The sequence below is a fragment of the Gorilla gorilla genome, chromosome 7 (genome assembly GCF_029281585.2).
Source record: "Gorilla gorilla gorilla isolate KB3781 chromosome 7, NHGRI_mGorGor1-v2.1_pri, whole genome shotgun sequence".
Lineage (NCBI taxonomy): Eukaryota > Metazoa > Chordata > Mammalia > Primates > Hominidae > Gorilla > Gorilla gorilla.
Window position 1 is genome coordinate 59,971,704 of NC_073231.2, and position 23,400 is coordinate 59,995,103.

General features: G+C 45.1%; 1 long non-coding RNA gene across 1 annotated transcript in view; it reads left to right on the forward strand.

Moving 5' to 3' along the window:
- The window catches only part of LOC129524279 (uncharacterized), a 114,736-nt gene extending 91,816 nt beyond the window's left edge, over positions 1-22,920 (forward strand). Inside the window, exon 4 of the long non-coding RNA XR_008668044.2 lies at positions 19,822-22,920. This is a non-coding gene — a long non-coding RNA (uncharacterized lncRNA). The remainder of the gene's footprint in view (positions 1-19,821) is intronic.
- Positions 22,921-23,400: the final 480 nt, after the last annotated feature.

A 23,400-nucleotide genomic window follows, 5' to 3' on the forward strand; every position in this document is an offset into this window, starting at 1 on the left:
AGCTCTGAGAACAAAGACCCTCCGTTAATATTTGGTGGCCCATACAGGGATTCTCCAAAGTGATGGGAAATATTTCCCCCAAGGCAAAAAAGCTCCTAAGATGTATTCTGGAGAATTGGGACCAATTTGACCCTCAGATGCTAAGAAAGAAGCAGATTATATTCTTCTGCAGTACCGCCTGGCCACAATATCCTCTTCAAGGAGGAGAAAACTGGCCCCCTGAGGGAAGTATAAATTATAACACCATCTTACAGCTAGACCTCTTTTCTAGAAAGGAGGGCAAATGTAGTGAAGTGCCATATGTACCAACTTCCTTTTCATTAAGAGACAACTCAATTATGTAAAAAAGTGTAATTTATGCCCTACAGGAAGCCCTCAGAGTCTACCTCCCTGCCCCAACATTCCCCTGGCTCCTTCCCCAACTAATAAGGACCCCCCTTCAACCCAAATGATCCAAAAAGAGATAGACAAAGGGGTAAACAATGAACCCAAGAATGCCAATATTCCCTGATTATGCCCCCTCCAAGTGATGGGAGGGGGAGACTTCGGCCCAGAGTGTGTGTACCTTTTTGCCTCTCAGACTTGAAGCTAATTAAAATAGACCTAGGTAAATTCTCGATAACACTCATGGCTATATTGATGTTTTACAAGGGTTAGGACAATCCTTTGATCTGATGTGGAGAGATATAATGTTACTGCTAAATCAGACACTAGCCCCAAATGAGAGAAGTGCCGCCATAACTGCAGCCCTGAGAGTTTAGCGATCTCTGGTATCTCAGTCAGGTCAATGATAGGATGACAACAGAGGAAACAGAATAATTCCCCACAGGCCAGCAGGCAGTTCCCGGTGTACACCCTCATTGGGACACAGAATCAGAACATGGAGATTGGTGCCGCAGACATTTGCTAACTTGAGTGCTAAAAGGACTAAGGAAAACTAGGAAGAAGCCTATAAATTATTAAATAATGTCCACTATAACACAGGGAAAGGAAGAAAATCCTACTGCCTTTCTGGAAAGATAAGGGAGGCATTGAGGAAGCATACCTCTCTGTCACCTGACTCTATTGAAGGCCAACTAATCTTAAAGGATAAGTTTATCACTCAGTCAGCTGCAGACATTAGAAAAAACTTCAAAAGTCTGCCTTAGGCCTGGAGGAAAACTTAGAAACCCTAATGAACTTGGCAACCTCGGTTTTTTATAATAGAGATCAGGAGGAACAGGCCGAACGGGACAAACGGGATAAAAAAAGAAGGCCACCACTTTAGTCATGGCCTTCAGTCAAGCGGACTTTGGAGGCTCTGGAACAGGGAAAGCCTGGGCAAATCGAATGCTTAACAGGGCTTGCTTCCAGTGTGGGTCTACAAGGACACTTTCAAAAAAGATTGTCTGAGTAGAAATAAGCCACCCCCTCATCCATGCCCCTTATGTCAAGGGAATCACTGGAAGGCCCACTGCCCCAGGGGATGAAGGTCCTCTGAGTCAGAAGCCACTAACCAGATGATCGAGCAGCAGGACTGAGGGTGCCTGGGGCAAGCGCCAGCCCATGCCATCACCTTCACGGAGCCCCGGGTACGCTTGACCACTGAGGGCCAGGAGGTTAACTGTCTCCTGGACACTGGTTCAGCCTTCTCAGTCTTACCTTCTTGTCCCGGACAACTGTTCTCCAGATCTGTCACTATCCGAGGGGTCCTAGGACAGGCAGTCACTAGATACTTCTCCCAGTCACCAAGTTGTGACTGGGGAACTTTACTCTTTTCACATGCCTTTCTAATTATGCCTGAAAGCCCCACTCCTTTGTTAGGGAGAGACATTCTAGCAAAAGCAGGGGCCATTATACACCTGAACATAGGAGAAGGAACACACATTCGTTGTCCCTTACTTGAGGAAGGAATTAATCCTGAAGTCTGGGCAACAGAAGGACAATATGGATGAGTGAAGAATGCGTGTCCTGTTAAAGTTAAACTAAAGGATTTCACCTCCTTTCCCTACCAAAGGCAGTACCCCCTTAGACCCGAGGCCCAACAAGGACTCCAGAAGATTGTTAAGGACCTAAAAGCCCAAGCCCTAGTAAAACCATGCAATAGTCCCTGCAATACTCCAATTTTAGGAGTACAGAAACCCAATGGACAGTGGAGGCTGGTGCAAGATATCAGGATTATCAATGAGGCTGTTGTCCCTCTACACCCAGCTCTACCTAACCCTTATACCCTGCTTTCCCAAATACCAGAGGAAGCAGAGTGGTTTACAGTCTTGGAACTTAAGAATGCCTTTTTCTGCATCCCTGTACATCCTGACTCTCAATTCTTGTTTGCCTTTGAAGATCCTTTGAACCCAATGTCTCAACTCACCTGGACTGTTTTACCCCAAGGGTTCAGGGATAGCCCCCATCTATTTGGCTAGGCATTAGCCCAAGACTTGAGCCAGTTCTCATACTTGGACACTCTTGTCCTTTGGTACGTGGATGATTTACTTCTAGCAGCCTGTTCAGAAACCTTGTGCCATCAAGCCACCCAAGCGCTCGCCACCTGTGGCTACAAGGTTTCCAAACCAAAGGCTCAGCTCTGCTTACAGCAGGTTAAATACTTAGGGCTAAAATTATCCAAAGGCACCAGGGCCCTCAGTGAGGAACGTATCCAGCCTATACTGGCTTATCCTCATCCCAAAACCCTGAAGGAATTAATAGGGTTCCTTGGCACAACAGGTTTCTGCAGAATATGGATTCCCAGGTACGGCGAAATAGCCAGGCCATTATACACACTAATTAAGGAAACTCAGAAAGCCAATACTCATTTAGTAGAATGGACACCTGAAGCAGAAGTGGCTTTCCAGGCCCTAAAGAAGAGCCTAACCCAAGCCCCAGTGTTAAGCTTGCCAATGGGGCAAGACTTTTCTTTATATGTCACAGAAAAAACAGGAATAGCTCTAGGAGTCCTTACACAGGTCCGAGGGACCAGCTTGCAACCTGTGGCATATATGAGTAAGGAAATTGATGTAGTGGCAAAGGGTTGGCCTCATTGTTTATGGGTAGTGGCAGTAGTAGCAGTCTTAGTATCTGAAGCCATTAAAATAATACAGGGAAGAGATCTTATGTGTGTGGACATCTCATGATGTGAACGGCATACTCACTGCTAAAGAAGACTTGTGGCTGTCAGACAACCATTTACTTAAATATCAGGCTCTATTACTTGAAGGGCCAGTGCTGCGACTGCACACTTATGCAACTCTTAACCCAGCCACATTTCTTCCAGACAATGAAGAAAAGACAGAACATAACTGTCAACAAGTAATTGCTCAAACCTACGCCACTCGAGGGGACCTTCTAGAGGTTCCCTTGACTGATCCAGACCTCAACTTGTATACTGATGGAAGCTCCTTTGTAGAAAAAGGACTTCAAAAGGCAGAGTATGCAGTGGTCAGTGATAATGGAATACTTGAAATCAATCCCCTCACTCCAGGAACCAGTGCTCAGCTGGCAGAACTAATAGCCCTCACTCGGGCACTAGAATTAGGAGAAGGAAAAAGGGTAAATATATATACAGACTCTAGTATGCTTACCTAGTCCTCCATGCCGAAGCAGCAATATGGAGAGAAAGGGAATTCCTAACTTCCGAGGGAACACCTAGCAAACATCAGGAAGCCATTAGGAGATTACTGTTGGCTGTACAGAAACCTAAAGAGGTGGCAGTCTTACACTGCCAGGGTCATGAGAAAGGAAAGGAAAGGGAAATAGAAGGGAACCGCCAAGCAGATATTGAAGCCAAAAGAGCCGCAAGGCGGGACCCTCCATTAGAAATGCTTATAGAAGGACCCCTAGTACAGGGTAACCCCCTCCAGGAAACCAAGTCCCAGTATTCAGCAGAAGAAATAGAATGAGGAACCTTACGAGGACATAGTTTCCTCCCCTCAGGATGGCTAGCCACTGAAGAAGGAAAAATACTTTTGCCTGCAGCTAACCAATGGAAATTACTTAAAACCCTTCACCAAACCTTTCACTTAGGCATTGATAGCACCCATCAGATGGACAAATCATTATTTACTGGACCAGGCCTTTTCAAAACTATCAAGCAGATAGTAAGGGCCTGTGAAATGTGCCAAAGAAATAATCCCCTGCCTTATCACCAAACTCCTTCAGGAGAAAAAAGAACAGGCCATTACCCAGGAGAAGACTGGCAACTAGATTTTACCCACATGCGCAAATCTCAGGGATTTCAGTATCTACTAGTCTGGGTACATACTTTCACTGGTTGGGCAGAGGCCTTCCCTTGTAGGACAGAAAAGGCCCAAGAGGTAATAAAGGCACTAATTCATGAAATAATTCCCAGATTTGGACTTCCCCAAGGCTTACAGAGTGACAGTGACAAAGGCCTTGCTTTCAAGGCTGCAGTAATCCAGGGAATATCCCAGGCGTTAGGCATACAATATCACTTACACTGCACCCGGAGGCCACAATCCTCAGGAAAAGTCGAGAAAATGAATGAAACACTCAGATGACATCTAAAAAAGCTAACCCAAGAAACCCACCTCACATGGCCTGCTCTGTTGCCTATAGCCTTACTAAGAATCTGAAACTCTCCCCAAAAAGCGGGACTTAGCTTAGTGGTTAAAGTGGCTGGAGTGGAGTCTTGGATACATCACACTCGAGTCAAAGCCTGGATACTGCCAAAGGAACCTGAAAATCCAGCAGACAACACTAGCTATTCCTGTGAACCTGTAGAGGATCTGCACCTGCTCTTCAAGTGACAACTGTGAAGCAAGTAACTAGAATCGTAGATCCCCATGGCCCTCCTTTGTCATGTTTTTCTTTTTACTCTTCTCTTACCCTGTTTCACTCTCACTGCACCCGCTCTATGCCACTGTACTACCAGCAGCTCCCCTTACCAAGAGCTTCTGTGGAGAATGCAGCTTCCCGGAAATATTGATGCCCCATCATATAGGAGTTTTTCTAAAGGAAACCCCACTTTCACCGCCCACACCCATATGCCCCTGCACTTCAGGCCATACACTTCAATCCCTGTATATTTAACCTCCTTGTTAAGTTTGTCTCTTCAAGAATCGAAGCTGTAAACCTACAAACATTTCTTCAAATGGAGCCCCAGATGCAGTCCATGACTAAGATCTATCGCAGACCCCTGGACGAGCCTGCTAGCCCATTCTCCAATGTTGATGACATTGAAGGCACCCCTCCCGAGGAAATCTCAACTGCACGACCCCTACTATGCCCCAATTCAGCACGAAGCAGTTAGAGCGGTCATCGGCCAACCTCCCGAACAGAATTTGGGTTTTCCTGTTGAGGGGGGCACTGAGAGACAGGACTAGCTGGATTTCCTAGGCTGACTAAGAATTCCTAAGCCTAGCTGGGGAAGGTGACCACACCCCCTACCTTTAAACACGGGGCTTATAACTCATCTCACACCCGACCAATCAGGTAGTAAAGAGGGCTCACTAAAATACAAATAAGGCTAAAAGCAGGAGGTAAAGAAATAGTTAAATCATATATCGCCTGAGAGCACAGGGGGAGGGACAATGATCAGGATATAAACCCAGGCATTCAGGCAGGGAGTGGCAACCTCCTTTGGGTCCCCTCCCATTGTATGGGAGCTCTGTTTTCATTTTATTAAATCTTGCAACTGCAAAAAAAAAAAAAAAAAAAAAAAAAAAAAAAAAGTAAGTATGTTCAGGCCAAGTGCAGTGGCTCATATCTATAATCCCAGCACTTTGGAAGGCTGAGGTGGGAGGATTGCTTGGAGTTTGAGATCAGCCTGGGCAACATAGTGAGACACTGTCTCTACAAAAAATAAAAAATTAGCCAGGTGTGGTGGTGCATGCCTGTAGTCCGGCTACTTGGGAGGCTGAGGTGGGAGGATCACTTGAGCCTGGGAGGTTGAGGCTGCAGTGAGTGGTGATCTGACCACTGCACTCCAGCCTGGGTGACAAAGACCCTTTCACAAATAAATAAACAAATAAATAAATAAATAAAATTTTCCTTAGTGTAAATATCTTAAAGTCAGAGTAGTTGTAAAAGAATGTAAATGATTCCATTACTCTTGATGTATAATAGAAAGAATCATGTAAATATGGGCTGCTAACAGCTGCATGCAAGAATCTAACTCTTCCCAACTGTGCTTGCAATGGATACTAATCTCTTAATTTTTGTTAGGTATATTTGCTTACTTTTTAATAGGCATATAATAAGATTTCTCTCTTTTTAATTTTCATTTATTTATTAGGCAATTCAAATAGTTTTCAATAAAATTTTTGCTTGTTTATTGCTGTATTTGCTGCAAATATATTTCCAATATGTTTGCCTTTTAAATTTTAATTTTGATAGTTACCTTCACAGAAATTTGAAACTTTCATAGGGTCAAATTTGTTTGTCTCTTTAGTTATAATGTCTCCTATTTCTTGATTTTTAAAATGTTATCACGTATTGTGGGTCATTGTTTAATGGCCAGAATACTATTTGATTTTTGGTACAAAAGTTTTAAATTGTTAAGAAACTATAAAAGTCCCAGAAGTGTCTAAAAGGCTCTGAAGGAAATGTAGTTGGAGCTACATAGAAAACTGTACTGATTGCTCTGTGACTTACCATATCTAAACTATGCTGTAGCAGTTCACAATTTAATGCCCAGTGTTAACCGAATTTATTTATAGTTCAAAGACCCTGAATCCTTTCCTGCAGCACAGATCTGGCCCAAGACAATAATATCTCCAGTTTTATAGGCTTCAAGCTGTTTTACAGTGTGGAACATTGGAAATGAACTGGCACATACACACCCAACACTGTTGTACTGTTATTTGTTTAAATTTAAAACGTGGCATGTGGCAATGCCACATGGGATGTTATCCCATGGCAATGCCTTGGGATGTTATCAAGGGAGGTTGGCTGTGTGAATTCTTACATAGCTCCTCAGTTGGCATTTACCTTCTGCAGATTCTACACTATAGCAGGTCAGCTTTTCAGCTTTGCAGCTTCAAACATTATAAATTTTAAGGATACTTGGTGTGAATCTGGTTCTCTGGGGGCAAACTCCCATTAACCAACATGACAAGAGACTGATGTATAAATCAAAGTACCACTATCACTTTGCAATAAGAACCTTGAGCATCCTTTTGACTGAGATATTTCAGGCAATATGATGAGCCTATTATCTCTCTCAGCAGCTTTCCTAGGGGAGTCAAAATTATACTCAGGAGGCTCCCTGATTAATATAGAATTGGAGCAAAGTGAAGGAGTTGTCTAATTTAGTTAATAAATCAGTGTGTTTCAGAGGCCATATATATTTATGTCCACTGATTATAGTGCTAGGCTCTATAGGCCACCCTGCCTCCTCCCTTCGTTGAGTTTGTGTGGGTACTAGCCCGCCCGGGTCTTCAAGTTTACATATTCTGTGTGTGAGGTTGCCTGTGCTTTCAAGTTCAAACAACTTTTCTCCTAACAGAATTCAACAGAGTTGACCAAGTTCCTGCTTACCTGATTGCAGTCACAATTTAAGTCCTTTCCAGTGGTGATCCTTGGGTCCCCTTTACTGCATCTTGGGTGTTTTCAAACACATTTCAACAGTCTTGGTGAGACCAGACCACGAAGAACCAGAATCATAGATCCCCTATCTGATATCACATATAGACTTGCTGATTTAGCTCTTTGAGGACAAGCTTTTCTCCATGTTCTTGGGTGGGAGTTCCCTCCATGCTACCGCTTTTGGCTCTCTGCATATGGTACAGGGGAAACGAGGGGTTTCCATCCCTGTGTCCAAGTCCAAATACCCTTAATTCCTGGCATCTCCTGTTTGCCCCTTCTTGGGAATGTTCCTTAAGATAAATATCTTAAGATGCTTGGACTACACCTCTCTTTTTTGGCAAATGTCAAACCACACCAATTTGGGGCTTGCTTCTTCCCCTGCAAAAGTCCCACATGAACCCTCCTGAGCTGAAGCAAAGGGCCCAGACCTGTCTGTGGAGCTACTTGAGCCCCCAAATGCTGCATCCCAACTGTATCCCTGGTCTGTCCTGGTCTCCCTCTTGGGCCACCCTGGTTGCTCCTGTCGTGTGGGCCTGGCTCCAGGCTGCACACCTGGCTCATCAATGCCGAACAAGCTCTGCCAGCTGCTGCATGATTGTTGACACTCGGGGTGCACTGGCTGTTTGACCACATCCCGGAACACTCTTTGCTGAAACCGACAAAGTAAAATATTCCTGAACATATAATGTAGTACTCTGGGGGGAAAATTAGACATTTTAGTAGTATATTAAAAATAGTAAATAAAATTTCAGAAAATTTCAGAATATTTCACATTGCCTGGTGCAATGACCTAGTAGACCAGGGAGCTAGCAAACAAGAAACCAGTATTGCAAAAGTGAAATGATTTTCATTGTAAACATATAAAATGCAGTTACTGTGAACAAATATAATCCCCAAACAATAACACTTTTGTTATCAGAACTGTGTTAAGTAATCAAGAACTTATGAAACAACTATTTTTTTGAAAATGCCCCCTTTGGAGAATACAAGCATGCCCTGTATCGGCATAGCACTTTTAAACACCTTCATGTCTCTGATCTTATTACAGCCTTAGGATGCATGTGAAACTCATGTTTTCGTAGACAAAGAGGTTCCCTTTATAAGAAGCACATCTGGGACTCTAATTTCAGGACTTTCCCTCCATGTGGTGGCCACTCCTGGAGAAATGATGCTTGTGCGTGACTAATAAAAGGCAGGCTTCCCACAGACACACTTTTCTTGCTAAGAGCCTATTCCTTCAGGCTGTTGTATTTTGTTAACAGTGACAATGACAAGCACTAACAGGATGCTCCCGCTGTGATTGAGAATGTGTAAGTGCTTTTCTGTGTGTGTGCTAGGCATTTGCTTGTTTGCTCTCAGGCCCAATGTCTGCCCTTTCTCTCTGCTCTGTGTCTCTGGATACACTGCCCAGGCTCCTGTATCTTCTGACTTCTACCTCCTCTGGGCAAGGAGAGGCACTGGTAGGAGACTACAGGGTTGGGGGAAAAGAGAAGCCTGGGCCTTTCTCTCCTTCCCATCTTCCTTGTGTGGTATCTCCACATCCAGCAGCAGTTAATTCTCCGTGGCATTAGCTCCCCTGCCCCACCATGCTCCAGCACCTACTGGGGTGCCTGGCTTGACTCCCCGGCTCTACAAAACAGCCATCTTCCTTTGTCCTTCCAGCAGCCTATCTCTAGATGGCCTCTGTTCTGTTTGGCAAAGCTCTTCTATCCCCTGTGGAACTAAATCCCTGCCTTGAAATCTGTCTGTTGAAAGACCTACAGTGGTTTTGTTTCATGACTAGACTGTGCCGCTACAACTTGATATTACTTTTTACCTTCACAGCATTCCTGGGAGGAGGTAATAATATTGTCTCCATTTACGGATAAGGAAGCTGAGACTTGAAAGAGACAAATAATGTGCCCAAGCTCATACAGTCTATAACTGGGGGCTCTGGGACTCCAGAAATTGTGTGTTGTGCTTGCCTCTAGAGGACAGGTGACACTGAGAGAGTGCTTCCTTGTGCCAGGCCCCAGGACCTGAGTGTGCCTACATGCACCATCTCACGATGTCTCCACAGCAATCTCCCCAGTGACTGATGAGGAAATGGAGCTCAGAGACATTACCTTGCCAAAGTAGGTGAGTTGGTAGGCAGCAGAGGTGGGATTCAAACCTATTTTTTTTTCTTTTTTTTTTTTTTTCAGATGGAGTTACTCTGTCGCCCAGGCTGGAGTGCAGTGGCTCAATCTAGGCTCACTGCAAGCTCTGCCTCCCAGGTTCTAGAGATTCTCGTGCCTCAGCCTCCTGAGTAGCTGGGATTACAGGCACGCGCCACCATGCCTGGCTAATGATTGTATTTTTAGTAGAGACGGGGTTTCACATGTTGGCCAGGCTGGTCTCCAATGCCTGGTCTCTGTTGACCTGCCTGCTTGGGCCTCCGCCTATACGGTGCTGGGATTACAGGCATGAGGCACCGCGCCTGGCCCAAACCTATTCTTTCTACTACTAGTAGTTCTTCCCAAAAGTTAATGTTTATCACTATGTGGAATGTAGTTGAAATGTACATTCCCAGTTCCCACTCCAGAAGCTCCAAATCGGTAGATTTGGGAAGGGTATAATATGCATTTTGCACAACTGCCCTAAGTGATGCTGAGGCCACATGGGGCCAACCCTGCTTATTCTTTTTTTTTTTTTTTTTTTTTGATACAGAGTCTTGCTCTGTCACCCAGGCTGGAGTGCAGTGGCGCGATCGCGGCTTACTGCAAGCTCCACCTCCCGGGTTCATGCCATTCTCCTGCCTCAGCCTCCCAAGTAGGGATTATAGGCACCCGCCACCGTGCCCGGCTAATTTTTTTTGTATTTTTAGTAGAGACGGGGTTTCACCGTGTTAGCCAGGATGGTCTTGATCTCCTGACCTCGTGATCCGCCCATCTCAGCCTCCCAAAGGGCTGGGATTACAGGTGTGAGCCACCGCACCCGGCCCCAACCCTGCTTATTCTTTATGGCCTTCCTGTTCTACAGGTGAATGCCCTGTGTGGCTGGTGCATGCCTTGCCTTGCTGGCCTCAGTTTCCCTGTCTGTAGAGTGAGGGGCTGGACCAGAGAATCTCCCAGGTCCTCCCAGGTTTTGGCTGAGTCCCCTAAACACGTGTGCTGCAGAGATGCAAGGCACATGTTGTGCTTCCAGGGGGATTGCTGCCTCCACTGAGCTCTCCGAGGGCAGCAGCCAGACATGGAGAGCAGGGATTTCTCAGGCACCCCCGGGCCATAAGGCTCCACAGGAGCCCTCTGGCTTGCGGGTAAAGGAAAGCCCTGTTTATTGGTTTGCAGCAGTTGGCAAACTGACATTTAAAAAAGGAAGTGAATTGTGAGGTGGGGATTTTAATTCAGGGAAATATTTGAAGAACTCAGTGTTTGCTCAGAGAGGTCATTAAATAGGTTTTGTTCCCACACCCTCTGGAAAAATGATGCTTCATTAAAATGGCAACACGAGGTGTAGTGAAAATGGTGAAATTGGGAACGCTGAAAAGACACATTCACTAGATTCCACTTAAAATGTAAAAGGAGTGTAAAGAAAACAAATGGACATTTTCCTGAGGCAGCTGAGCTATACAAAACACAGGCATCTTTGTCTCCTTCTTGAAAACTTCCACAATGCGTTCTCCTTTCTTCCTCTCCACTAATCTGTACTTCTAAGAGGTGTTGAGTTTCGGCCAAACTTTCTGCTCGGCTCGCATCAAAGGCTGCCCTCTTGTGAATAGCCAGCTCTCACCTAATGATCTCCCTACTCACTCCTGACCAGGACGCAGGTCATTCCCCATAATAATTAGCTCACAGGCAGAGTTTCCAGGCGCTTCCAGGAGCATCAATCACCGGGATGAATGGGAAGCCCGTGTGTGGGAACTGCAGGGGGAGCTGGGTGCAGAGCCACCTCAGCCCTGTCACCCCGCGGCTGTCCCTGCCATGCTTCCTTGGATCCCTATCTACCCCCAGTTTTGGGTGACAGGACGAGTTGGGCCAGTTACCAGGTAAGTTAAGAGAGGGCTGTGGAAGCATCAGCCCCAACACCCCACCAACGCAACCCAGGCTGAGCTTCTGTTTTCCTTGTGACAGGATCTTGTCGCCTGGTTCTGATGGTGTCTTGGTTCCCGGCTGGGGTTTTGTGTTTACCACGAGCGTTGCCTGCTGTCGGGGAGCTGCGTGTGTTTCACAACAAACAGGGAGCCAGGGAGACCACCCTGCGGGGCTGCCCCTTCCCTCAGCGCTTTCTGCTTGGGTCGCTGGCGTCTTGCAGTGCCTTCGTTCGTCTGTGGTGTGAGGTGCTGGTCCAGGCTTACGCGCTAACAGTGAATTAGGAGAAAACGCTCTGCGAGTGCAGCGGAAGGTCAATATGGAGCCTGGTTTGCTCTTAGAATCTTCCCAAGGCCGATGGGCTTCCTCTTCCCTCCTGACCAGGGCTTTGATGCCCCTGCCCTGGGCTGCCTGGTTCCTGCCCCGAGTCTTCAGAAAGATCCCCGGGCCTGGAGACTGTGAGTTCAGGTTCAGATGCCTTGCGTGGCCTGTGAATCCTGGGTCTGGTCTTTGTCCCCAGGCCCGTGTTCAGGGACCACCCTGAGCACCAAAGGCAGCCCAGTCCGGCTTTGACTTAGCTCCCAGGGCGGAGTCCCTTGCCCAGCACTGGGCAGGAGGAGGGCATCCTCAGGGCAAGGGTCTGCCATCAGCAGACCAGAGCCAGAGCCCGCAGCTCCTGAGCACTTTCAGATTCCTGCAGCGCAGAGAGGTTTTCCTGGGGGAAGGGAGGACCCTGTGGCTGGAGAAATCCCGCCGCGAACACCCAGCGACCAGGTCTACAGCAGCACCAGGTCTGTGCTGCCCCCTGGTGGTCACAGATTTTACTACACGCGGCCCACAAGTAAAATGAGTTTCTCTTCAGTGGCCCGGTTATCTTCTGTCGTGTAGGAGGAAGTCCCGAGCCACGGAAATTCGGTAAGGATCGGATAAGGGCAATGAAATCGCAGCTCTAAATCTTTTCATGGAGTTGAAGACAGACGTTTGACTGTGGGAGCCATCTCATCTCTATAACCTGGTAAACAATGCCAGAATAAAAATAACAAATTCAATGTATTTAAGTCGGTTTCGACAGTGAGGAATTAAAATTAAATTTATTTAAACTATTTTGACTTTTACCCAAGTTTTTCTTACAGTTCCATCTCATTTTTCCCTCCTTACATAGTTTGGGGAGCAGAGAACAGTCTATTTTTGACTCCTGTGTAACTGACATGGAGACAGAGGCCTGCGGTCCCTTGGGGGATTAGTGGCCCACGCAGGTGTGCAGACCATGGGTCCCTCAATCAGAAGCGGGATGTGAGGCAGGGAGCTTTGGAGAGCTTTCATTTTGGATTAGTGATTTCCTGTCGACTTTTCCTCGTTTTTGTCACAGCACACTCGGAACATTTCTCATCAGCTGTGTACACTATGTCAGGCATTTCAAATATGTTTCTGGAAGTTGTCAGTGCTGTTCTCTATGAGGCCTGAAGGAAAAATTCAATGTTTGTAGTAAATAAAGTACAAAAATTATATCAGCTATTAAGAGGATGGATTATTTCCAAGTTGCTTAGCCATATTGGTTGAGCGTTGAATGCAGCAATGGTGCCAACATATCAAGCACAAGAATCTTGTGTTCCTGGATACCGGAAGTTCCCTAGAAGATGGTGGCGCAGGGTCAGCTGGGTGGGGATGTCAAGGGATGTACAGTGGACTTCAAGAAGGAGTTTATGGAGATGCAAGAGAAGGTTCTGAAAACTTTGCTAGGATGGACCCTTTGTTGAATTAGTTCTCAGGGAGGCTGATTTGGAGGAGACAGGTGGCATCAGAAGCTAGAAATAGTGTTCCACAAACAACGAGCTTCCAGGGAATATTCATTCCTAGAATTGAAGACACATGTGTATGGGTTCTGTCTTCCCCTCTGTCTCAGTCTCTGTTTTGGGTAAAATTGGGTCCCCATCCCAAATTCACATGTTGAAGTCCTAACCCCAGTACCTCAGAATGTTTATTGCATTTGGAGATGTTTTTACAAAGGTGATTAAGTTGAAATGAGGCTCTTAGGGTGGGCTGCAATCCCACATGACTGCAATCCCACGTGTCTTTATATGGAGAGGAGATAAGGACACAGACACACACAGAGGGGGAAAGATCATATGAAGACCCAAGGAGAGAGGCCACAGAAGAAACAACCCTGCTGATGTCTTGATTTTGGGTATCTAGCCTCCAAAATTGGAGAATATATATTTCTGTTGTTTAAGCCACCTGATCTGTGGAGCTTTGTTACAGTAGCCCTAGCTGACGAATCCAGTGTCCTTTTGAATTTAAGGAGCATGACTGGATGACCCATCCATTCAGTATCAGCACCAACCAAGTAGAAACCATCAAAGCAACTGGACTCTAATCCCAGCACTTTGGGAGACCAAGGTGGGAGGATCACTTGAGCCCAGGAGTTTGAGACCAGCCTGGGCAACATAGGGAGACCCTGTCTCTGAAAAAATTAAAAAATTAGCTGGGTGTGGTGGCATGTGCCTGTTGTCTCAGCTACTTGGGAGGCTGAGGTGGGAGAATTGCTTGAACCTAGGAGGTCGAGGTTGCAGTGAGCCAAGATCACTGCCACTGCACTCCAACCTGGGCCACAGAGTGAGATCCTGCCTCCAAAAACAAAAACAGGCTGGGGGCAATGGCTCATGCCTGTAATCCCAGCACTTTGGGAGGCTGAGGCAGACGGTTGATTGAGCCCAGGAGTTAGAGACAAGGCTGGGCAAGATGGCAAAACCCCGTCTCTACCAAAAATACACACACACAAAAATTAGCTGGATGTGGTGGGGTGTGCCTGTAGTCTCAGATACTCAGGACGCTGAGATGGGAGGATATTTTGAGCCTGGAAGGTGGAGGTTGCAGTGAGCCCAGATTGCATCATTGCACTCCAGCCTGGGTGACAGTCAGATCCTGTCTCAAGAAAACAAAAAACAAACAACAAACCCAAACCCCAAACCAACCAAACAAACAAATAAAAACAACCAAAAAACCCATCTGATATGGTTTGGCTCTGTATCCCCACCCAAATCTCATCTTAAATTGTAATCCCCGTGTGTCGGGGGAGGGACCGGGTGGGAGGTGATTGGATCCTGGGGGCGGACTTTCCCCTTTCTGTTCCATGATAGTGAGTGAGTTCTCATGAGATCTGGTAGTTTGAACGTGTGTGGCAGTTTCCTCTTTGCTTTTCCTCTCTCTCCTGCTCTGCCGTGTGAGATGTGCTTGCTTCCCCCTCACCTTCCACCATGATTGTAAGTTTCCTGAGGCCGCCCAGTCATGCTGGCTGTTAAGCCTGTGGAACAGTGAGTCAGTTAAACCTCTTCTTCATAAATTACCCTGTCCCAGATAGTTCTTTATAGCAGTGTGAAAATGGACTAATACACCATTAAAGTCCACTCTGTAAGGAACCAAAAATCTTAAAAAACAGAAAAGTGACTTGTGTGAATGGCATCCAGTATCTTTTACTAGACAAGATATATTAGCATGATTTCTAGAGTAAAGCCCAAATACATGTCTGAAATATCTATACCACAGTTATGACTGAATATAAATCTTCCCCCTGCCCCCAGTTTTGTGGTGTCCTAAAAAGGAATCCAAATAGTTTGGAAAATATCCTCAAATCTAAATGAATCATGCAGCCAAGTTTTAAGAAACCAACCTACAAAATTATCGATTGCTACAAGAAAGAAGATATTCGCTTCTGTTACTCCTAGTTTTGTTTTAGCTCTTCTGAGATATCTGGGGTTTAGCTGACGGATTGCATGATTTGATGAAACTCTGCACAACAGTTAGCCAGGAAAGGAACTTTAGCGCTGAGGACTTAGGGTCCAGCCGATGGTCTGGGTACTGCGGCATATCTTTCACTCATGGTGGTGGTGAAGTTAACACTGATGATTAAGCTAACCGCTACCAAGCACTTCCTTCCCATGGGCTCTAAATTCAGTGCTTGACATATTTCATTTATGTTTCACAGAAATGCTAGGACCTGAGACATGGTATAAGGGAGTGGTTCAGTTTTGGTGACACTCAGCTATGTGACCTTGAGCAAATTGCTTCACTCTCTGTGCCTCGGTCTTCTCATTTGTAAAAGGTTGTTGGTAATGCAGGTGAGGCGCTTGAAGCAGTGCCTGGCACTGACGAAGGTTTTCGTAAGTGTTGACCACTAGTATTTTTCTTCACAACCTCAGCTGAGGAAATGAAGGGCACTGGAGGTGTTAAGCAATGTGTGTAACCACTTCTATGCCATCACGAGGGGGGAATCTGGCAGCACAAGAGGCTGCATCACTGAGGCTCTGCACCGCCTCCCAGTTGGGCTTGCTATCCTTGCAGGTACTTGTCTCCTTATTCCTGCTGAGGTGCATGAAGGTGACTTTAATATGCATGGCCCGGCTGGGTGCGGTGGCTCATGCCTGTAATCCCAGCACTTTGAGAGGCCGAGGCGGGTGGATCACCTAAGGTCAGGAGTTCAAGACAGCCTGACCAATATGGTGAAACCTTGTTTCTACTAAAAATACAAAAATTAACTGGGCATGGCAACAGGTTCCTGTAATCCCAGCTACTCGGGAAGCTGAGGCGGGAGAATTGCTTGAGCCCAGGAGATGGAGGTTGCAGTGAGTCGCGATTGCGCCACTGCACTCCAGCCTAGGCGACAGAGCAAGACTCTGTCTCAAAAAAAAAAAAATGTGTGGCTCCTGCTCTTTTACCCCTGGTACTTCAGTGTGTCTTCTCCAAAAACAAGATCATTCTCCTCTATAATGATAAAATCAGGAAATTGATGCATTTAATCTATAGATCCTATTTGAGTTGTATTAACTGTTTCTCTTATGTACTTTTTAGGAAAAGAAAATGGTTCTTTTCCTGGTCCAGGAGCCAATATCCAACCTGGGGTTTCACATTTCATTTTGCTGTCATGTCTCTCTGTCTTTCTTCTGTCTGGAACAGTTCATCAGCCTTTTTGTTTTTAACTTTTATGACCTTGACTTTTAGAGTACAGGACATTTACTTTGTGGACTGCCATTCAATTTGACAACAGATTTGTTTTTAACGTGCACTTTCTGGAAACACAATATTGTTCCTCAAAGAAATGAAAAAAATGTTGGGAATACATAAGACATCATAACAGACATCAGATGGGAATTTTTGAGGTTGGGTAGGTCTGAATAACATTCAAATTGGACTATAAAATGGATATCATGATTGACCCTGCTATGAAAGTTGTTCATGGTTTGTCTTGGTAATTCAGTTGCCTTATATAAAATTATGGGTTTGATGTATGTGGTCTCTAATATTTTATCAAGCTCTGGCATTATTCTAATGTGAAATTCTGACATATTGTTAATGATGCTATTTACATGCTTTCTTTTTTGTTTGTTTGTTTGTTTTATTTTATTTATTTATTTTTTTTGAGACAGAGTCTCTGTCGCCTGGGCTGGAGTGCAGTGGCATGATTTTGGTTCACTGCACCCTCCTCCTCCTGGGTTCAAGCGATTCTCCTGCCTCAGCCTCCCAAGAAGCTGTGATTACAGGCACCCACCAGCATGCCCAGCTAATTTTTTGTTTTTAGTAGAGACAGGGTTTTGCCATGTTGGCCATGCTGCTCTTGAACTCCTGACCTCAAGTGATCCACATGCCTCGGCCTCCCAAAGTGCTGGGATTACAGGTGTGAGCCACCATGGCTGTTTAAACCTTCCCACACTGGTTTCTCATGGTAAGGAACACCCTCATTCATATCACTTTAAGACACATCTTAGTTAATATCCTGTATCTCCAGCTGTTCAATTCCCTCTCCCTCTAACTTTACAGTTTTTACTCCATTTTTACTCAAATGCCTTATTCTGAGCATGCCTCTGCCACATGGCTGCTCTTGGAATGTGGGAAAACCATCACATGCTAGGACTGGGATTCCAAAACATTTTCTCCATAAAGGAAACCACCAGCCACTGTGGGGCAGCTCTATGTGTAGAACTCTCAGCTCACTGTCACCTAAGGGGCTGGCTGTAGCTTAGTCTTCCCAAGAAATCCACTGCTGTGTATATACACCCAGCAGCCACTGAACCACCTGCTGAGCCACAATGCAGGCTTGAGTTGGCCTTGATGCCATTGTTCCCTGGGTGGAACCCCACCCCCTCCCACCCCCAACCCAAGGGGCCTATTTGCTCCATGTTTGCTTTTTAGGGTAAAAGAGAGAGGCAAAAGGCCCATGGTAATGCTAGACTTTGGAAGTAAGTCTCAGAGAATAATGATGCTGAAAAGAAAGATAAAATTGTGCTGACAATTATAATACATAGTGAAGGTGTAGAGTTTCTAGTTCCTGTTGAAATGAAAAAGAATTGGATCTCTACTTGGAGGGTGAGAAGGATGGAGTCTAGGGAAAAAGGGATGTTTGAGTTCCAGATATCCATTTGTGTGTGAGAGTTATAGAGTGGATGGAAATGAAATGGTTTGCACTTTACAAAGCACTTCTAAGTATCCATCCATCCATGCATACATCCATCATTTATTTATTTAGCATATTCCAGGGTTCATTCTAGGCCATGAGAATACAGAGGTGGAAAGAGGAAAATCTCAGTCTATTTGGTGGTACAGGCAGCACAAAAGGTCATTACAATGTGATATGCCAAGAATTGTAAAGAGGCCATTGATGGCTGGGCGCAGTGGCTCATGCCTGTAATCCCACCACTTTGGGAGGCCAAGACAGGTGGATCACGAGGTCAGGTGTTTGAGACCAGCCTGACCAACATGGTGAAACCCTGTCTCCACTAAAAATACAAAAATTAGCCGGGCGTGGTGGCACTAGCCTGTAATTCCAGCTACTCGGGAGGCTGAGGAGCTTGCAGTGAGCCGAGATCGCGCCACTGCACTCCAGCCTGGGTGACAGAGTGAGACTCCGTCTCAAAAAAAAAAAAAAAAAAAAAAGCCATTGATAACTGTAAAGAGGCCTTTAATGGGATATTAGGGCACACAGAAGGACTAAGTCAGGAAACACAAAGTGGAGACAATTAGCCTGGATTTTGCAGAACATGTAGGAGTTTGCTGTGTGGAGAAGAGGAAGAGAGCATTTTAGATGCAGGCAAAGGCCTGGAGTTACATACAAAAAGGAGCTGATCTCTGGAGGTTGGGATTTTGACCAGTTCTGTGGGTAATTGGAGCCATTTTGATTAGGCAAAATCAGCCCAGATGAAGTAAGGAAGGGGGAGAAGAAACTCACCTGACCCCCTTCCTGTGCCTTTGCTGGGTTTCATTCTTTTGTTGTCAGAGGGAATGGGCTTGGAAAGTGTGTAATGGAATAACAAAATGAATAACACTTTGAGAGAGTTGTTCTCACCTGGGGATGCACTTCAGAATCTCTTTGGGAAGTTTTTGAAATTGACGTGGCCAGGCCTGACATCTGACTCAGAGGCCCGGGGTGGAGCCAGCACCGACCTGCTCTGCAGAACTTCTCATGGTGTCCTTGGGTGGGAACACGTGTCACGTGTGTTTCCTCTACTGGGAGTATCTGCCTATCGGAAGAAAGGGCACAGGTGCTATACAGCCATCTCTGGAGATAGTGCCTGTGGAATTTTTCAGGGTAACTACACCCTTTATTCTGCTAGCTGGGTGAGAATTCTAATGATAGCAACGTCTGCCAGTGTTCCCAGGAATCTCAATTTCAGAAGATACTTTCAAATAAGATTTTCTAATCTCTTCTAGAGTTCCAGAGTCTATTTACATCCCATTCCTTTGTTAATGTTTATAGTCAGGTTTTATCATCATATTAGAGGTGGGGAAGAGGCTGATGGGGGCCTCCTTGGGTGTTGGCAGTGCTTGATTTCTTGCCTGGTTATTGATTCCATGGGTATATTCATGTTGTAAAAATTCAGTGAGGTGCTCATTGAGCATTTGTGCACTTTTCAGTAAATATATGATACTGCATTTAAAAGTCAATTTAAAAACAAATGAATATATTTAAGAGTTGAAATTATAGTACCATGAATGCAGAGACCGTTTTCCCCATGACTAAGTCCCCAAAGGCTGATGTACTCCTAAGATGACTGGCCCCGTGGCTCTGTGCTTTGCCAAGGATGCAGTTTGGCGCCCCAGCAGGGACACAGGGTCACCTGTGCAGAGAGCCTCCGTGGGCGGTGGGAATGGCAATCTTGGGTTTCCTGACTTTTGTGCATTGATGGCTTCACTCACAGAGTCACATTAACCCAGTTTCGTAGACTGAATGAAACCATTGGCAACTTTCTGATTTGTTTTTCAGCCTGAGTCAAAGCTGGTAAAGAGGCCAAGAATTCCCAAGCTTTCCCAGGCAAGCGGGGAAGAACACTGGGATGCCTTTTCCTCCTCCTCTGTCCATCTGCAGGCCAAGTGTGCATCAGTCACAGGCAAACTCTGAATTGAGCTTTGTGCAAGTCTCTGGAAAGAGACCCAAGATCGTGTGATGAGCAAAAGTGACAGTGCTGGTGGCAGTGACATCTGCAGGGCCAGCCCCATCCCTATCTGCAGCAGAATACCTATGGGAATCCTTTATGTGAACAATCCACCCAGGGTAGAATGGGGCTTTTGACATCAGCTGAGACCCAGGCGGCCTTACAATGAGAGGCCTGTTGGTCAAAGGAAGGACTGTTTAATGAACTGACAATCTGAGGCCAGCTCTGGCCATCTGCACTTGGAATCATTAGAGCAACTCTACTGTAACTGGCAACATTGAATAATGCAGCAAATTCATATTCCAAAATTGTGAACTTTAAAATTTTGTGTTTGTGTCTATGATGAAAAGCATTACATAAACATTTGATACTACCATTTTATTAGTAAGGAAGGCTGAAAAAGTATCTCTCTTTTGACTCTGAGGTCAATAATGATAATGGTTTTTCCCCTACACGGGGATAGAAATGTTCTGTCAAGGATATGAAAGCACTTTATGAAAATGAAATTCATTAAAGCCCTTAATAATCAGGTAGGGAAGGCAGGTGCTCACAATTGTCACCTGTTGGTGAGTGAACACCTTAGGCTCGGGGAGGACAATGACTCAAGAACAAGGTTGAATTGCAGGTGGGGGGTGAAGCTGATCCCTAACAGTGTCCTCCAGCCCCTGGCACTGAGGAAGGACATGGAGGGCTTGCATTGACTTTTCCTGGCAGGCTTGTGATTCCCAGCCAGAATGCAGGTGGCAATGTTGTGATTCCTGGCGTAACCTTCAATGCTTCAATGATAATCTCTGCCGGTGCCAGGCACCAGCTGAGTGTCACTGTGCAGCTCCCAGGCTTAAGTGATGCATACCGAGGTTTTCAGAGCAGTCTCTCATTTATTAGTTGTGTTGGAAAGAAATCTGTACTACCTAACTGGGTACCTCTGGATTTTAACAGCTGTGGTTTATAAGAGATTTGAGAGGGGGTTTGTTTTCAAAGTGCCTTTCACAAAGTAACACCTTAGATTGTAGTTTACATTCCATTCCAGTAGGATAACTTGCAACACTTCTGTGCTCAGAAATCCAACTGTGCAAGAAAAGTCAGGTTATATTTTCATACAGCCCGTTCTGGCAAATATGCCTTCACACCACTTTCCCTCCTCCTCACCGCTATTGGCAATAGTCCCAATGGAAGAGTTTTATGTCAAATGTTGAGTATCTTGGAAGCTGTCCTGCACAGACACGACTGCTCAGCTGCGTGTTGGAGAGTCGCGGTTGGACTGGGAGACCAGGAAGGTCCCTTCTAGTCTGAGATGTGATGACTCTAGAACTAATTAGTTTCAACTCATAACACGAAATGATACTAGCTACCATTTGGTGGGCTTTTTCTGTGTTCCAGGCTCTGTGCTAAGATCTTAGCATTACTCTAATTACAAAATCCCTGCCAATATTATCCTCAGTTTACACAAGAACAAATGGGTTTAGGGAAATCAAAAACTTGTCCAATGACACAGATTTAAGATTTAGCAACTGATGGCCACGTGGAAATGGATTACAGATTATTCTAATTGGACACTCTAAATGTGCACTTTAACCAGAATGAAATTTAGGGCTGCGTGCTGTGGCTCATGCCTGTAATCCTAACACTTTGGGAAGCCAGGTGTATCCCTTAAGCCCAGGAGTTTGAGAGCAACTTGGGCAACATGGTGAAACCTGTATCTACAAAAAATACAAAGATTAGCCAGGTGAGGTGGTGTATGCCTGTAGTTCCAGCTACTCGGGAGGCTGAGAGATGGGAGGATTGCTTGAGCCTAGGAGGTCGAGGCTGCTGTGAGCTATGATGGTTCCACTGCACTCCAGCCTGGGCGACAGAGACAGACCCCATCTCAAAAAATAATAAAAAAAAAAAGGTAGATACCTTGTTGTTGCCCTCGTCTGAGATTAGCCCTTGGCTCCAGCTCTCAGGGTGGCGAGTAATGATTCTGTGGTCAGATGCAGTTTTGAAGTCAGGCAAGAAAACCTTCAACAAGAGTTAGAGATGTCCTGTCTATGAATTTCTCCTCTAGGCTTAGGGATAGCCCTGGGATTCATGTCATGCCAGTTAGAGATCCACTCATTGTAAGCAATACAAGTGCCGCAGCCGAAGAGACAGTGCATTAATTGTCACCCCTTAGGAGCATTGTGTGAATTAGTGTGATTTAGCACATGCCCAGAGGGATGAAACTCTAGCTCCATAGGGTAGGTCCTGATTACTCCTGGAGCAGGCAGCTAGCTCAGCTCATGGGGAGCTCTGAGAAGTCTCTCAATGCCTCGCATGCAGCCCCTGCTCAGGAGTCATGTGTCACTTCACAGTCTTGCTTTCCAGTGGGTCAAAGCATGATGTTTATGAGAAACAAATACACAAAATTCTGACTTGTGTGAGTACAGAACACGTGCAATAAAACGACTGCAATCTATTTTTAAAATGTGGTCTGAGAAGTCAGGTTTAATATGACTATGTAATATATAAATAATATATTTTCCACAGAAAGGAAAATATAAATAATAAAATATGTCTATTTCTTTTTTTTTGTGGAAAATTACTCCCACAATTTGGTCCCAAGGGGGTCTTAATTTGTCATCAGGTCTGTGACTAAATGTCTTATAAAGGAATGCTTCTTTCTTTCGAGAAGTGTACAGGAACAGTCTGCACGGACTGCTTTTACCTGTAAATATTTTGAGAATTCAGAAGTCACTTTCCTTCCACAATACGTGCTAGGCATTTTATTTAAATAAAGCAAAAACATTTCTGTCATAAAGAAGAAGTTAATAACCTCAAAGCTATGTGAAATATACAAGTACAATCTAATACTCATGGTGAAAAATACAGTAATTAAGAGCAATTCAAGTTTTTTTGTTTTGGTTTAACTTCAGAATTAAAATAAACTCAAAATTAAAAAAATAAAAAAATGGTTTTATTACATTTCAGAGTATTGAGATACAAAATATATATGAGCTACTGCAAGAAAATGTTTCATCTCATCACTCAATGCCCATTAAAAAATCAATGCCAAATACAGATTTCATCCATGAAGCTATTATTTTCTCAGATTTTATGAGGGCTGTTTTTCAGCTCTGATGGTTTCAAAAACACTTTGAGGCTCAGGTGGAAGCTGTGTGGTGAAGACGGGCTGCCTCCTACTGGCTGGCAAGAAGATGGGGTGTTCTGAGCCCAGCACAGGGCCAGTGCCTGCTGCATAACTGCACTTCTGTGAAAGTGGTAGGACCAAATGCTAACCATGAGGGCCTTTTGGCTTCTGCAAGATCACTGAGACTCTACAGATCACACAAAGTAAACAAGGAAAATGAACTCCCATATGTATCTCTCCCACTGCCACTGTACCATTTGAAAGATGTCCTAAAACTTCAAACGCATGCAGGCAGGTGAGA